Here is an 18860-nt window from a genome sequence, read left to right as displayed (position 1 = left end):
AAAACTATTTTCAGCAGAGGCCCAGGAAGAAATAATGCAGACATGTCTTTGTAACATGGGAGGACACAAAAGCAAACCTACACAAACACAGGGAGAAGATGCAGACCCCACACAGAAGGCACCCCAGCCAAGAATCAAACCTGAGAACCTGCAGCTGTGAGGCAACAATGCTACCACTGCACCATCAAATATCAAGCATTGCAACATTTAGAAACCACAGATATTATGAGGAACAGATCAGATCAAATACGAGGCAAAAATCTGCAATTTTTTTTTTTTACAAATGGTGGTGGGTAGGGAATTCAGGACCTTAACACCTGCATACAAGGTACAGGGCTCAAGCCTGAGTATCTATACCCACCAACATTTGTTTTCTCTAACCGCCAGTATATAGTATTCGGGACATTACACACACACACACACACACACACACACACACACACACACACACACACACACACACACACACACACACACACACTTTGTTTTGCAGTATAAACCCAGTGATATAAAGCCTTTACTTACCAGCCCAAACTCCAGCGACAGAACGAATACCTATCCGGTACTTCACGAAGTAATCTAACGAAGTAAGCCCACAATCCAAACACCTACCTGAAGCCTTTGTCCAGCAGTAATCCAAGAAGCCCATGCACTGAAAGTGCCATGAGAGCAGCTCAGTCCTCCTCATCGGTTATGACTGCGGCTGAAGCAGTCCGGAGCTCCTTTGTTCTTTGCGGTCGTCACCACACAGATTCCTGGTATCTCACAGCAATGATTGCTGGGTACCTCTTTGTCCATATCCGGACTGCTGGTAAAGGCAGTCTGAGTTGTCCGCCCATGCGCAGAGGATCGGGACTTGTGAATTTCTTTTTTGTTTTACAGATTTTTTTTTTGTTTTTTTCTAGGTGGGAGGGCTGCAGTCCGGCAGTCCGACAGGACGAGCCACCCTGATAACAATTCTTCCCTGTCAGTCTCATAATTCAGTTTTGCCTTCAATGTAAGCTTAGAGATGCATTTTGCTCTTACGCTAGGATCAATGATTTGATCTTGGTCTGCAAGAAATTCTGTATCTTGCTGTGTATCAGCCTCTGCTGAAAGTGTAGTGCTTTGATGGACATTGTGCTGGTAATAAAATAGTCAATACTAAAGTCTTTTCTGAGACAGAGAAAAGTATCAAAACTGTATCAATTCTGAGCTACCTGGGTTTGCAGGGCACTGATTTGCAAGTGTCTAGGCTGTGCAGAAAATGTCACTTTCAGTTTCACAATACTACAAGCATGGCTCAGGGAAGAATAAAACAGTTTCTCTGAAGATATATTCAATGCTCACAACAAATATACACACACACACACACACACACACACACACACACACACACACACACACACACACACACACACACACACATATATATATATATAGTTTACTATCATAATTTCGAAAATAAAAAAAAAGTGTACTTATTAGTGAAGTCTTCCACCGAACGTACACAATACCGAATGTCCCTAATGTCGGAAAACAGCTGTTAATGTTGAAAATATACTCACGACATTTTCGACACAACAGCAGTCCCACCCTTCCCTTAACTCCCTAACTAGCTAGCCTAAAATCCCGTTTATGCAAGGGGGCAAGCCCCCCTGCACCCCCCTGTGGTGGGCTGTGCCCCCCACACCCCCCCAACTTAATATTCCAACTCCGAGATCGCACTACAATGAGGAAAGGGATGTATTTCCCTAACTGCACTGTACCGCAATTCCTTTACATGAGCGAACATTATAATTACGAATGCACAGTCCATTTGCAATTATAACGTTCGCTCATGTAATCTGCTGAAATATGAAGTATTCGAACATCTGTTGTTCGAATACTTCATAGCAGTGAAATTGCACGGCAAAATTTTAATGGTAAAGTATATATATAAAACACAATCTTTGCAAACAATCACTGCTGAATTGCTGACTCACCAAAGAATTATGCTCTGCAGAGAGTATCTTGCTGGCATGTACAGGCCTAAGTGAGCAAACAAATCCTTAGGAGATAGGCCTACTCTCTAAAGTTAAAAGGCATTAGAAAATCTTTCAATAGCTGCCCTGTGCTCTGGGACTGTTCTGAAACTTCCATAACCTGCCAAACATACCCACACTTTGTAACTTATGATTAAGCAGGTCTTTCTGCAGCAAGGAACTGTACAGGTACAGGATGCAAACTTATCCTTAAATTGTACTTCTAAAGTCCATCTACAGCACCCCACTGAATAGTCCAAAGTGTTCAATACATTATTTAACTGTTCTGCCTCCCATGGCTATGCATACCAGATATAATTTCCTAATCTCTAGCAAGATGTATCGAGAAGTTTACTCACCACCACAGATAGTGTTAGCAGACAGTGACTCAATTGAAATGACACCTGTGGAGACCGTTAAATAGTTTAATTTCCAAACTGTGCAGCTTTTAATACAAGAAATCATTACGAATAGGTCAAATAATAACACTTTGACACACTCCGGCAATAGAGATGTGGCTGCAATGGAGTCTAACATGCAACAGAAGAAACTGAGGAGAAGGGAGGAGTTAACTAACAGAACTAGGCTACAGGAGAACAGCTGGAACAAAATGCAAAAAAGGCAATTTCTTAGATGAACAGCAAATACACAAGCATGTGTAACATGACATGCATGTATACATCTATATCTATATCTATATCTATCTATCTTCTATCTATCTATCTATCTATCTATCTATCTATCTATCTATCTATCTATCTATCTATCTATCTATCTATCTATCTATCTATCTATCTATCTATCTATCTATCTATCTATCTATCTATCTATCTATCTATCTATCTATCTATCTATCTATCTATCTATCTATCTATCTATCTATCTATCTATCTATCTATCTATCTATCTATCTATCTATCTATCTATCTATCTATCTATCTATCTATCTATCTATCTATCTATCTGTCTGTCTATCTCTTTCTAATCGTGCCTGCAACCTCCACACAAACGCACAGTAGGCCCCTAAAGCAATCGCTAACTTAAGTAAGCAATGCACTCTGTGAGACAAGCATTTATATAAGTTTGATTGAAGCAACACAATGCTGTGAGCTATCCTGAAGGCTTACAGCAATATGAACAGGCGCATACACATGCACAAACAAACACACACACACACACGCACACACACACACACACACACACACACACACACACACACACACACACACACACACACACACACACACACACACACCAGTATGCCCCTAGAGTGATTATGAATTCAAGTAAGTCCTTTTTAAGACTGACATTTAAATCATTTATATTGAAGCAGCTACATGTTGCTGTCATTAAGGCTTATAGCAATACGAATACATATAAACATGCAAGCTCATGCATACACACGTGCTCGCACACGCACACACACACACAAACATGTATACATCCATAGAGAACTCCATAGGTAGAGGCGACATATCTGGAAGTGGATTCAGCAGAAGGTGAAAGTGAATGGTGGTGCTTCAAGGGTTTTTAGCTGAACTAGACCCATTGTTTGCATTTTAAAGGACTTATTTGAAAATGGTCACAGAAAGTCTGCAATCTACACCGTATATCAACATATTTGCTCAAGAATTCTAGATAAAGCCAAAAATAATGGGGGAAGGGGAGCAAAGACTCAAAATAGAGGATACTTTTTAAACATTACCCTAATTCTCTTAAACAGGTTTTGCATCAATATGCATCTTCTGAATAATAAGAAATAGAAAAGTCAAATATCTGGCAGTATTGACTGATTATAATCTTTGGTTATTTTTCAGAAAACAAGCATTTTCTGAGGGGCAGGGCAAAAATATGAGGCAGAATTAGGTACATTTCAGAGGATAGAAGGATTTGATGTAAATCCCCAAAGCTCCTCTTTGCATCATGTATGCAGAACACCCGTGATGCTAAGACTATCTATGAATGCTACAGAAGTGTCCATACTTACACCCCCCCCTTACCAAAACAACACAGCTTGTTTGGATCTCTTTTTTTGAGACTATATTAATTCCGGGTAACATCCTCAGGTGAGCCCAAACACAGCCAAGTGTATAAAGTATAAAAAGTAATACTACTAGCCTAAAACTGTCTATGTCTGCAGTGACCCCATTCACAGGCAACTATTACTATAATACAAGTGCAGTTTGGATTTACGATACACAACACTGACGTCATACCTTCAGAGTCCACTGGGTCTGACCAGCACTCTGTGTGAGCAACCTGGCAGGGGGTAGCAGCAACAATGTCCAAGAGACAAGAAGACACTAGTCTCATACTCTTCCAGTCTTCAGAATGCAAGTAGTAGATACTGTGCTGTCGGTACACAAATGACAACTCTGTAGACTGCATCACTGCCAGGTCTGCCATGGGGGGGGGGCACGTTGACCAAAGGAGATGGAGAGTGTGGCTAGAAATTTGAGATAGTTGTCTATAAAAAAGATAATGGAAGAATAGCTAAAGAAATACATACTACTAACATATCACAAGTAAAATTTTTGTTAAGCAAATTTAAGGGGGGTGCATGGCTTGGAATTGGAAAGAAAAAGCAGGAGTGGATTTTTTGTAGTGAACAAATATTGAGTGCCAAGGCCTGATTGCCAATCATGTTGGAAGTTAATAATGTGACATAGAGGCAACCAAGATAATGTTGCATCAGTCATTCATATAACTGCAGTGATGTTGACATTTATGGGTTACGCCAGCTAGTGGCAGGTCAAAGAGAGCTGTTAGGGAACCTTGTACTGTATCCAGCTCTGACATTGTAGATGATGTGTATGTTATTAACTTGGTGAGAGCAAACACCAGTTTACAGAGAAGAAACAGGAACATACTAAGTATCTGTCAAAGGAAACGTAGCGGATGCAGAACTGCAGAGCTTTTTCTGCTGTTTGAAGTTTCTCCATTTACTTTAAAATTTTCTCCATGCATTGGAGGAGTAAGGTGACCTTAAATGTTTATACTAAAGCCAATGATGTTCTGCTAAATATTGTGCCAATATATTTTTCTTTTACTGCTGAGGTAGAATTCACTTTTATTAGTAGGGCAAGCACTAGACATCTGTTCCAGTTAGATCTGCAAATTATTTTATTTCTTACTTTATTGTAGTTTTATGTAACAGTTGAACAAATATATTATATATGTAAACTAGAAGAGCACAATTACAAGATGACAGATGCACAACCAATGCTTTAGTAAAAAAAAATGAAATATAGTCATAACAAGTCAAATTCAGATGCAGAATATAGACTCACAAGAGAAAATGATTTATAATTTAAATTTATTGCCACACAACATGTGACTAGTAGTAACATGTCAGACACAATCCAGTATAACCTTCAAACTAATCTCTTAAGAAAACTTGAATCCACCTACAATAAAGTTGCAAGATTCGCTGCTGATTATTCCTACCACTCACACCACTGTCTTCCTCTAAAAAGGTTAAACTGGCTAGAATTTCCCCACCATCTGCTTCTCTCTCTCAGCTTCCAATGATACACTTCATTTTGTATCTACTCTTCTTCTCTCTGAACATTGCCTCAGTTGTCTTGCTCTACTCCCCACCAAGGTCACTACGATGTGCTGAACAAAACCTTCTTCAAATCTACAAGCCTAAAATTAGAATAGGGCGACGATTTTCCAAAAAGGTGGTCATCTGAGTAGCACCCTCTTCACAAAGCTCTTAAACAAATTTAGGATAATACTACATCTGCCAGCTACTCAACAGTTACAAACAGTTTAAAGAAAGGAAAAACCTGCAAGTATCTTGGTTTCATAAGAATACCCCACAAATCTGCAATTATCATCAGAATAACTCTGTTTTACTGCATAAGAAGAATGCAGCACAAGTTTCCACGTGTAAATTAGAGGCCTGAAGGCTTCAGCACCTGTACAGCAGACAGCGACCACGAGGGAATTAAGAAATCAAAGCCGCTGCATTACAATGCCTAAAGAAGCTGAAGTCATGGAAGCTCAAACATCCAAAGCCAAGCTTTCAGCAATAGCATCTCCAGAAAAAGAAGCTACAACTAAACGACAAAAACTTCTAAAGCACAACAGAAACTGAATAAAGACCCTCTAAACAAAAAGCTGAAAATTCCTTCACTATGGATGATCTGAAGAGTGCCCTTCTACCTCTACAAGGCTTCTCGGATTAGCTCAGCACATTTGGTGGAACATTAAAACAGATTGCTGAAAGAATGGGTTCTGTAGAGAATCAAATGAAATGGACTTAGACCTACTAAAATCAGAACTGAAATGGACTTAGGCCTACTAAAATCAGAACTGAAATGGACTTAGACCTACTAAAATCAGAACTGAAATGGACTTAGGCCTACTAAAATCAGAACTGAAATGGACTTAGGCCTACTAAAATGAGAACTGAAATGGACTTAGGCCTACTAAAATGAGAACTGAAATGGACTTAGGCCTACTAAAATCAGAACTGAAATGGACTTAGACCTACTAAAATCAGAACTGAAATGGACTTAGGCCTACTAAAATCAGAACTGAAATGGACTTAGGCCTACTAAAATCAGAACTGAAATGGACTTAGACCTACTAAAATCAGAACTGAAATGGACTTAGACCTACTAAAATCAGAACTGAAATGGACATAGACCTACTAAAATCAGAACTGAAATGGACTTAGGCCTACTAAAGTCAGAACTGAAATGGACTTAGACCTACTAAAATCAGAACTGAAATGGACTTAGGCCTACTAAAATCAGAACTGAAATGGACTTAGACCTACTAAAATCAGAACTGAAAGCCAAAGACAAGGCCCTGTCAGACATACAATCAAAACTGTTAGACCTAGAAGCAAGAGGAATAATCTAATTATCAGAGGTGTGCCGGAGAAATATGAATACAACCAACTGATTCCTACAATAAAGCAAATTTTCAGTGCACTACTACATACAAGAGAGTCTCCATTGCAATGTACAAATGAAAGAGCTCACCTAACTCTTTATAAAACCCAAATCAACACAAGACCAGGATCAATTTACGTGAAACTCCTAAATTACCAACATGTTCTTTCTTCCTACAAAAAGCAAAAACATTTTATGTGGAACAACTATTCTATCTCCATTTCTCAAGATCTCCCCATGGAAATCAAGGAAAGATGTCGAAAACTATCCCCGTACTGTGCAGAACTCATCAAATGAAAGATAAAGTTCCAAATGAGGTTCCCAAATAGTCTCGCTTTCTACCAGAATGAAATTAAATACACCATGGCTTCGCCTAAGGAAGCTAATCCGATATTTCAGAAATGCTTTGGTAAAATACCTGAAGCCTAGGTATTATTTATTTATTTCAGTTTGATGACCTAGGAGGTCCACTGGGCTCAGGAGCCCATTTTCAGTGGAGGCCCAGGGAGAAAAGCTCCATGTTACATAGTAAACAATTTAATACAACAGATGAAATTAAGATTCAAGGATACAGGTACATTATAAGTCATGACATTGTGAGGTACAGCAGTTGCATAGCATGCGAGTCATATGTTGACATGAGTGTTTCAAAGGTAGAAATAGAATCTGGGCATTACTACGGCAGAATGGCAGAACAATTATAAATGTTAGGGAAGGGGGAAAAGGGAAAGCAAGCTATTTACAGTATATACATTATATGCACAAGATAACACTAAAGAATAAGTAACATCCAGGGGAGCAAAGCTGTTACAAATAGGAGTATAAATATACAATTAGAGTAGAGAGAGTAGAAGGCTCGGTGGGGAGAGTGCAGCTGCACTTCCAATTAGAGAACAAGTAGGAATGGAGTTGGGTTTTGAAGTCGTCAGGGTTTTCTGTCATTCGTAATGAAGGAGGGAGAGAATTCCATTTTTTGGCTAAGGAAAAGGACAGGAGGTGGTGTCCAGCAGGTCACTTTGGTGTGTGGACAGTGATTAGATTTAGGTGAGCAGATCTAAGTGGCCTGTTAGGGGTGTATGGTACTAGGATGATGGATAGTGCAGGACATTTAGAGGGGTTAAATAAAACCCTATGGACAGTAGTAAGTTGGAGGTAGTCTAGAAGGATGGGAAGGTCTAGCCAGTTTAGTGAGTGGAGGGCAGAGCAATGGTGGGAGGAGTGTTTGGCTTTGATGGCGAATTTTGAAATTTTATTATAACAACTTTCCATTTTGGAGGAGATGGAGGCAGATAAGTTAGTTAATAGAGGGGCACCATACATTAGTGAGGGAAGAAGAAAGGTAGTGGCGAGGGTTTGTCTAGTAGAAGGAGAGAGATAGTGGATGTTTCTGTATAGCAGGGCAAGTTTTTGATTTGTTTTTTTGATGTTTAGTAGAATATGGGTGTCAACTTTGAGGCATTCATCTACAGTAACCCCAAGTAGTTTGGCATAGGGAACAGTTTCTATGGTTGAATTGTTATGGCTTCTAATATGGAAAGAGTTTTTATCAAGAGGGGAGGATTTAGGGAGGAGGGTAGTATTTTGGATTTGTTAGCGTTTAGAGATAAGTGGTTTTGTAGCATCCAGTTATCAGTAGTGGAGAAGGCAGTTTGAGTGTATGATTGAAGTTCTGGGAGGTTGGTGGCACAGCAGATTAATGTGGAGTCATCACCGTATTGTACAATTTTAGTGTTTGGGATGACAGAGTGGAAATCATTGATGAAGATGTTAAATAGCATAGGGCCAAGAATGAAACCTTGGGGAATTCCAGTGGGAATAGGTAGGAAGTTAGAGGTGCCTGTCCTCCATTTTGCAGCTTGAGATCTGTCAGATAGGTAACTTAAGAACCAGGATAGGGTATTATGTGAGATGCTGAGGTTTGCAAGATGGCTAAGGAGATGAGTATGGGAGATAGTATCGAAGGCCTTGGAGAGATCTAGTAGAATGGTAGAAACTATTTTTCCAGAGTCACGGGCATGGTTGACTATATCTAGAAATGAGAGAAGAGCAGTTATAGTGCTATGGACAGGGTGGAAGCCATGTTGGGTATGAGAGATGAGGTGGTTTTGGTAAGGAAGGGCAATATTTTGGATATTGGGGAAAGGATGGCTATGGGATGAAAGTTTGAGATATTATTATTTTTGCTACCTTTGTGGAGAGGATGTATAAAGGCAGCACACCACAGCTTGGGGACATACGATTCCTGTATGGATCTGTTGATTAGGATGCGATTCCATCTGCAGCAGTTTGTAAGAATGTAGCGACGGTATTTCAGTCCTTGTACTATTTTCTTCCTTCCAGAGCCGTTGCTTACCTTTCCGATCCCAGCCTTCCGATTCGGAACTGTTTACACCACCTCTCATATGCATGATAACTTTTATTTAAAGAAAAGACTTGTGCTTATCTCTAGCTACCAGGTACCTTCAGCATGAAGGGATGTTGCCAGTGGGACTCTCAAAAGATGGCAACTGATGTCTCTAGGAAGCTAGTAGAACACAACAAATCGTATGAAGTGCTTCCCGCAGTCTCATCCTGACCTATGTGGCCGCGAATACAATGCTCGTTACTGATGCCCTCCTCTCCTCACATACTACTAGTCTCCCACACTCTTAGATCAAGGCAAAGTGTTACAGTTCCAACGTATTTCAGACAAAGGCTGCAATGAGGTGAGAAATTTTGTTAGGGGTCTTGAGCACAGTGTCTTCAACTCACAAGCCAGGGTAATGCTTTAACTGTTTTATCTTGTAACTGAGTGGTACTTAAAGAGAGCGTTTACAATTCAGTAAAATCTGTGTGACATCCTATTGAATCAAAACCCATTGCAATCAATCCTAGCCACCAGAAAGAGGTACAAGAATAGAAGGTAGCTAAAGGAGTCCCATAAGAGGTGATAACCATTGCTCTATTTAAACAAATACACAGCTAAGGTATTTCATGCCTCCAGTTGCTTCGACATAACTTGAGGGGCCTCACAAAGGTGTCTCAAATAAACCTTACCTCTCTCTGCATCTATAGACTACCATCATCATGATAGAGGCTGTCAGGAGAGGTGCCAATAATAGAATTGTAACTAAGGAGGCATCAGGGTAAGACGAGAAGACTTATTAGAGGTTCTGGGCTCAGATTTGAGCTCACTTGAGTTAGCCTAACACTTTTTATGAGCTGACCTTAGCTTATAAAGCATTTCAAGAGAAGTGAGTGTGGAAAAGCTTACTTGCTAGTTTTCTGGCCTATTCCAGATTAGTATCAAAAGGTATGTGCCTTGCATATGTAGTGCAATCAGAGAAAACTGCTTCAGTGCTTTAATAGACTATCAGTTTGTATGTTCTGCTTTCTTCTGCTTCTTCAACCCATTTTTACGGCATTTAATAGCCAACATCCATGTTTTCTGTGTAAAGAAATAAGTGACTTTGCTGACCACTTGGTGACTTTAAGTTTTGATAACTCACCCAGGTTTTTAAGTTTGTGCACAGAACTCTAGTTGGATCAAGAGCAAATGGGGGATGACATTTCTTAGATAGATCTCTCCCAAAAGCTGCAATATGAGATTCTACATGTTCAAAATCGATGTCTGGCTTATGATAAACTTTTTAACGGAACAGCACAGGGTAATGGTATACTTTCCGGATAGCTCTCGTCCATCTCTCTCTCGAAGTCTCCCTTCCTCTCCTTAACCTTTCTTTCCTTTCTCTACCTGCTTTTCTGTCTCTTCCTGATCAAAAAACAAGTTATTGTATAAAGTGTCAGGAAACACACCTCCCTGCTGGGCTTCCTTTATAGCAATGACACCAAAGTATTAATGCCAGAGCTGCACAATTCTGCTCCACAGTGAACTGTATTTTGAAGAAAACATATGACTCCTTACTTCACATCTGCATGGATCTCTTTGTGAGGTTCAGATTTGTGCTAAGGTCATTTTCACGTATTGATTGAAAGTATATATAAAAATAAATAACATAATGGGTGCTGGGTTGCAAAGCATTTTAATTTTCACCAATCATAAACCAATAGGCAAGTTCAGCGACCTAATAACTATATTAGTCTTAAGTTAATGATATGATGATACACATATTCTCTGTTGTTTAATTCAATCTGTTCTACTGCATTCCTATAATTCGCTTGACATTGTTTGTAGCTAATTGTTGAAATATCTCTCTTCCTTTGAACCTATTTGCAATGTTTTTCTATACTTCTTCATCTTCTATATCTTATTTAAAGGTTGGACTATTGTCCTGTTTACTTCTGTAATGTATAAATTATCTAATTACTATAACCTCAATGTTACATAGAGATTGTTACTACCCTAGATTGGCAAAACCGTTAGTCTAGAGCTTGCTGGATATGTCAGTTGGGTACCTGATGATGACGGTTGGAATTAGGTTAATATTGCACATAGTATGTAAACTGAGTTTTGTAGTGATAGCTAATCTCAGTATTGTTTCAAGAATATGTCAGTAGGGTACCTGATGATGACGGTTGGAATTAGGTTAATATTGCACATAGTAGGTAAACTGAGTTTTGTAGTGATAGCTAATCTCAGTATTGTTGCAAGAATATGATTACTTGTTATTCTTTTCTCTCTTTCTCGCTCATTTCTAGGGGATTTGTGGGTAGGCACAGGGGTAAGTCTGAGAGAGTTCAGTGCTGCATTATTATTGTCAAGGTATGGGTACTTAAGTGGCAAAATAATCTTAAGCCTCACACTAGAGCCCAGCTTCTTCTAGTTACCTCAGATTCACATTCAACTCAAATTGAGGTCTATATAAAATAAATAAGGTCTGGAAAATATCTTCATGGAATGTTAGAGGACTCCAAGACAAAAATAAAAGAAACTTGTTAATGCACCTCCTCTTAAAATCAGATTTGGACGTTACGTTTGTTTTATTCAAGAGACTCACGTGTTTGAAGGGGACTGGGGTAAGGAAAAGAATAGGAAATGGGTTACGGATATCATTCCAGCAGGAATAGCTCTAACTCTAAAGGGGCAGCTATTATCATCAAAAACTCATTTACACCCACTATTTTAGATAACGACTCAGACCACGAAGGTAGGTGGTGTTACTTCACATATTCAACCCCACTACCCCCCCAAACCAATATTAGTCCTTAATCTATATGGACCATGCTCTGGGCAACCTGACTTTATTTTGAAAATTTACATCGTACTTAAATTTCCAAATTGTTATTACATATTTGGGGGTGACTGGAATGCTGTAATTGACCCTAACCTTGACCGCTCTAGCAGATCTACGTCATACAACACACAAGCCTCCCTTGCTTTGATGGATTTAATCTCAGACTTTGCACTGATAGACCCTGTTTCTTTTGGGGAAAACACTCATAACAAAAACAACTATACATATTTTTCTAGCTGTTATAACTCCTGGTCCCGTATAGATTTCTTTCTAATTTCCAATATATTAAACTGGCAAATAAAATATTTTGCTGACCCAAGATTTCTCTCAGATCACTCAAAGATTACTGTATTAATAAATTTTGCGCACTACCCCCCTGCAATCCCTACGGCCTCTAACTGGTCTCTAAATAACAATATGTTACATAATTCTTCAGTTACTGGCAAAATCACACTAGCTTTACCAGAGTTCAATACTGACCCTTGCAACTCAGATATTCCCTACGGCATCCAATGGGCTGCATGCAAAGCTGTGATCAGAGGTCTTTTTATACAAAAATCCACTTATTTAAAAACAAATAAGGAAAGGGAAAGAAAACCGTTTGATATCTGAGATTCGAGATTTGGATGACAGACTTCAAATCAATCACCCCCCAGCCTTGGAAAAGGAAATGACAAACAAGCAAAAGGAATCATTTGATCTACACCTTTCCAATTACTCCGTGCAAGAACTAAGATTTATAACAAAATACTCCAAATGGATACAAACCCCTTCCAAAATATTGGCCAGACTAATCGAAAACAAACAGAAATCACCCAGGATTAACCTTATTTATTACCAGGACACACTTTACAAATCACAAATTATACAACTATTTCATCAACTCTATTCAGATATTTATACAAGCAACAATCAACAAATCCCAATCCCGGAGATAAAAGATTATCTTAACAACATCACTTTTCCAAAACTTAATGAAGAACAGAAAAAGATCCTACTTGCCCCTTTTAGCCTACAAGAAGTCCTAAATATCATTGATAATCTTAAGCTAGAGAAAGCTCCAGGTCCAGATGGTTACTCTCCTGACTTCTATAAAACCTTTAAAGAGGTATTAGCTCCTGTCTTACTCAATCTATTCAACTGCATCTACCTCAACGGTATATCAGACCTTTACCTCAACCACTCAAAGACGATATTGCTCCCCAAAGACAACTTGGATAAATTGAATGTGAACAACTACAGGCCAATCTCTTTAATGAATGTTGACATTATAATTCCTTGCTAGCTGAAAGAATTTAAAAAAGTAATCACTTCCTTGATTTCCAGAGAGCAAGCAGGTTTTATTTCTCAAAGACATACCTGGGACAATACACTGACATTAGAATCTATGATTGGCCTTACCAAAAATGATAAAAACCCTAGATACGCAATGATACTGGATGCTTCCAAGGCTTTTGATAGGGTCAACTGGATTTTTTTGTTCACAGTATTATCTTATTTTGACATCCCCTCTAGTTTCATCAATATAATCAAAATTTTGTACAGCAGTTCATACATGCGTATATATATATATATATATATATATATATATATATATATATAAGAACATTTCAAAGCCAATAAAAATTTCAAATGGTACCAGACAAAGGGTGCCCCCTCTTGCTTATTCTTTTTAATCTTTATCTCGAACCCTTATTTATTTCCATTAGACAATCAACTCACCACTCAATACCTAAAATATTAAACACGAATATAAGTCTGACTGTGTTTACTGATGAACTGAACATTTATTTTGAACATCCTTTGACCGGTTCTAAAAAAATAATGTCTGCCATAAACACATTTGCCCATATCTCCAATTATAAAATCAATCATAATAAATCATACACATTCCCAATCAACCCAGCAGCTCATAAAGAAAATCTCTTTCCAGACTCTCCCTTTAACATGTCTTATTCTTGCAAATACTTAGGGGTTTACTATGAGTACCCCTTCTCTTCTACAGTACTGTCTAATGTTTCCAAATTGTGGTCAACACTATTCCAAGACCTAAACAGGTGTCAGCAGCTGAAGCTGCCCTAACTATCTAAAACATCTGTTATTAAAATGAACATCCTCCCAAAGCTTCTTTACCACTTTCATGCATCCCTTTCCTTCATTCCCAACTCATTCTTCATTAACATTCGCAAAGCTTTTGCAAAATTTATCTGACATCCAAAATCGGTTAGGGTATCATATCAGAAACTTATTCTCCCAAAATCTAAATTAGGCCTTGGCATGACAGACCTGCATCTTCACTATAGTATTTTACAAGCCAATTAATTAATTACTATAGTTAATTATTTTCCATCTAATCATACATGGACTCCCCCTTGGGTAAGAATGTGGTATAATCATGCTCTGGAAAATACCTTAAATCCCAAAGCTCTCTCCTTCTTAGATCCGATAACTCTTAGGAAACTTAAAATACACCACATCCTGAAATGTAAAATTAAATTCTTCCAAGAGATTTTTAAATCCCTGAAGCTAGATAAACCTCTCCTTCTATTCCAACCCACTCATTTAAACTCCAATAGCAAGTTAAACAACAGCATGATCAACCTTGGTGACTTTCCTTTAATAAAAGTCTACTCATTATGGGGCATTCACAAACACAAAGCTCTCTCACCACTAGATCGAAGAGACACCTTAAAAGTATCTAAAAAATACATTATAATTCTGCGACAAATCAGAATGTTTATTGCAACTCTAATTCAAGACCTCACAATTCTAGATCATGACTTCCTACAGATATCTAATCTGATCCAGATCTTATCAAACAAAAAGAATATGTTGTCACACTTTCGTAAATTCATAGATACAATCCAGTTTCAAGATAGGTTGGTATATGCGAAATACTGGGATCAAGAAGGGACTATCTTATTAGATGAACAAAAAGTTTCAGCTATTAAATCCACTCTCCTGTTTTCCCTCTTCAAAAAGCTCATTTATACACAATTTATGATTAACAATAACCTATACTACACTCCCACTCATTTAAACAACTTTAATCCTAATATATCCCCTGCCTGCCCCTGCTGGTCCTTCCCCCATGCTGATATCTTACATATAATCTGGTTCTGCTGCTACTCCCACAGTATTTGGTGCTCTCTAAAGGTGAGACTCGAAAAGATGGGCTACCACAAATCAACTGTCTCATGGGAGACGGCATTATTACACATTACTAACCTTAAATTTTCAAAATTAAGATTTCATATCCTAATAACACTTTGCCTACTAGTTAAATTGTATATCTCCAAACACTGGCTAGATTGTTCTAAAATGTCTTGGAGTGGTTTCAGAAATATGGCTGTAAAATACATTACTTCTAAAAAGCTCATAATTACAAATGTGCGTAAACGCATATACTTCCAAAATTCTGGGAGGTCATATTTGAACTTCTGGCTGATAACTAATTATCAATATTCTGAATGACACATTAAAACCTGATGCTCCTCCCTCTCCTCACCTTAACGCCATTACGATTCTTAAATTCCCCTCACCTGTGAGACTCAAGATAAGTGGACATGGTTAGTAGAGGCTTATACACTCCGAGTGGCCACAGTACCTCCCCAGCTGCATGCTTGCTTTCCTTCTCTTTATTATGATTATCCTCAGAATTTAAATTATCCCCTGGCAGCACTATTGTATATACTGTAGATAGTTATTATTATTATTATTTGAATGATCTCTGATATATCAATGTATTGTTCTAAACTGTAATTGTTTTGTATTGTGTTATGTCTTAAAGCAAAACCAATAAAACTTCTATTTGAAAAAAATAAAATAAAATTAGAATAGGTCAAAACCTTTACAGCTACTCCCCAGCCCAGTCTTGGAATAAACTTCCTTTGGATATCAAAAATATCAATCACCCACATAGTTTCAAAACTGCTACTAAAAACTATCTAAACAGCATATGCATCCATCGAGCTAACTATCCTGCTTGACTGACCACTCCTTACTCACATACCTGCCTCTCACCTGTCTCCCTTTCTCTCCTCTGTACGTACTCGTAAGTTGTACATTGTCTTAGTCCCATCTAATGCCAACATTAATATTCTACCAGTATGTAGTTAACTGTGCTGCATGACTTATCGATGTAACTTGGTACTTACTCTTTGAATTGTCCTTGGCAGTTATTGATGTTAGAATGTATTTACTCTTTACTGGGTTTGTTAATTGTGTGGTCTCATTATGTTAATTCATTTTTATAATCTACTATATCTAGGTTTTGTTTCAAAATGTATTGTGTAACTGTGGAGCTTTTCTCCCTGGGCCTCCACTGGGAAAGAGCTTCGGCTCAAGTCAGACTAATCCTGGTTAACAAATGTCAGATAAATAAATAAATAACAGAGGAATGGCATGGACAGCTGATTCAAACACCAGTTACATTCTATTAAAGAAATAATCAAACACAAGGTGCATTGTAATCTGCTGCTAACCAGCACCATAGAACAGAAAGCAGAAAATGCCGGAACAGAATAATTATCTTGCCGGAGTGAAATAAATGTTTCTAATGTCTAATATATATATATAGTATTTTGTTTCTAGCACTGGAACATGTAAATAACAAGGTCTCACATCATATGGCACAACTGTCAAAATCTAAATGTCATTCAAAATGAGCAGAAAGTCCACACATTGTTGATGTTCTGTAAATCTACCTTTAATTTCTGCACAATACTTTTGGGACAAATATCTCCACGCCGTCTACAGGCATGCATCCTACACAAATATTGGATTTAAATGAGCATTTTTTGCCTCTGGCAAATAACTAATCATGTGACTTGGAATGGATTCATTGGAATTCATTTGAAGAGAAGCTCTGGTCGTATGCAGCAAGATTTAAATATTAGTACTATGTTTGCATTATTTAAACAGTGAAAGATTTTTACATTCATTTACACATTTTGGGAAAATTTCTGCTTGTAGAGATTAATTTTAGACATGTCATGCACTTTGCAGCCATCTGGTTAGACAGATTTCATGGAGAAAGGTATTTATACTTATGCAGATTTTATGTAAATCTGTTTTCTCTAAGGTGAAGATGTTCCATCAGCTGGTGCTCTTTCTGCATTAATTGCTGGTACTAAGGCTTTAACTATCCAACCTTAAACTGTGCATCTGCACATAATACACATATTCACAGCCTGTAGCTTTAAACACATCCAGAATGAAGCCCTTCCTTGTCAAGGACCAACGCATCTATATACAGTAGCTGTCAGAGTTAAGTGTTTTTTAAGTCAGTGATTTATGCTACCCTCATCGCATCTGTATCTCAGGAATGAGTTAATGTTTTTGTCAAAGCCCTTCTTTATGATAAATGCCTGTACAATATGTCTACCTATATGGTATATGCTGAGACAAGAACCTTAATCATTGGTAACTACTATTACCTTTCCTTGTCATACAGCTATAATCCATGAGCAGGTTCTACGAGCTGAAAAATGTCTTCAAGCAGTTTGATAGTATGTGTAGCATCTGGCCACAGCATCCAAGTTAAGAGAAATGCTGAAGTTTTATTAATTTTTGCAAAACAAGTAGTTACTGTGAAATGGCATATCCCACCATCAGATGTCAACCCAAGAAGAAAAAAGGCAATTTTGTAAGTTGCTCAGTATTACATGGCATGAATAAATTTATAGCAGACTCAGGATTTATAGCTGAGCATTGTAAGTGTTTTGTTACGCTGCAGTGCCACGACTGTCAAGTAAATTCTATATTTTCATTATTCAGATTTTGCATCTAAAACAACCCCAGTTAACCAAAGGACGACCCTTTAGTGGTTAGGTTTCCTAATGTCATTTTACAGGTATATAATTTCTATGAGCGTGCTTTTTATTAGAGGGCACTGCTAGCTATACAGTGCCTACCTGCACAGCAGTGCCTTTACTTACTGTGTACATAATGAAGTTCTTGGGTCATAGAGCACTTCACTGCATTTTCTTACCTGATCTACTGGGCAATATTATTTCATTCCTACTATAAGCTCCATTTGAAATGCTAAGAAAAGAACATAAATTTCATAAGGGATAAGCAACATGGAGTTGTTTATACTACCGACATCCACAGCATTTCAACAACAGGATTTCATCTTACATAACATATCTTATCAGTGATTTAAATTATTCATACATGGTTACTAAACTTGCAGTCTAAGAGACCGCTGAGAAGCCAATCCCGGTTTCTAAATGCACTGTCTGGTTAAACAACTTACTCATGATTATAGAGAGGGCAAATGGAGTCTGAGAGAATCAAACCCTGGACCATAGGAAGCAGATTGTTAACAACTGATAACCATAATCATTTGCAATAACTAACATTTAGGTTCCTTTTATCAGTTATATTACTTTACAAAGGTAAGTATACACATAAATGCAACATGACTACATTTGTCATGCAGTTGATGAATATAGTTTCATTGTTGTCTAACTATAAACTGTCAATTTCAGCATTTTTCTTTAGTTCACTTATATGTTAATGAATTAACTGAAGTGATCCATTGTGGATTCTTTTTTTTTTAAATTTTTTTTATTTAACATTTGCTAACCGGGAAAGTCCAGCTTGGAACGAAATCAATTTTCAGCAGAGGCCTGGGGAGGAACGCTCCAGATAAAAAATAAAATAAATGACAGAACCGTAAGTAAAAGATGCGAATACTACAGCTGTGCTCTCACTGTATTTAATAGTTCACTGTCTGTAAAGTACACAGAGAAAGCACATAAAATAGCAAG

The sequence above is a fragment of the Protopterus annectens genome, chromosome 2.part1, assembly GCF_019279795.1.
Source record: "Protopterus annectens isolate FY-2018-M chromosome 2.part1, PAN1.0, whole genome shotgun sequence".
Classification (NCBI taxonomy): domain Eukaryota; kingdom Metazoa; phylum Chordata; order Ceratodontiformes; family Protopteridae; genus Protopterus; species Protopterus annectens.
The sequence above is the reverse complement of the archived record's forward strand: the minus strand, read 5'-3'. Positions refer to the sequence as shown.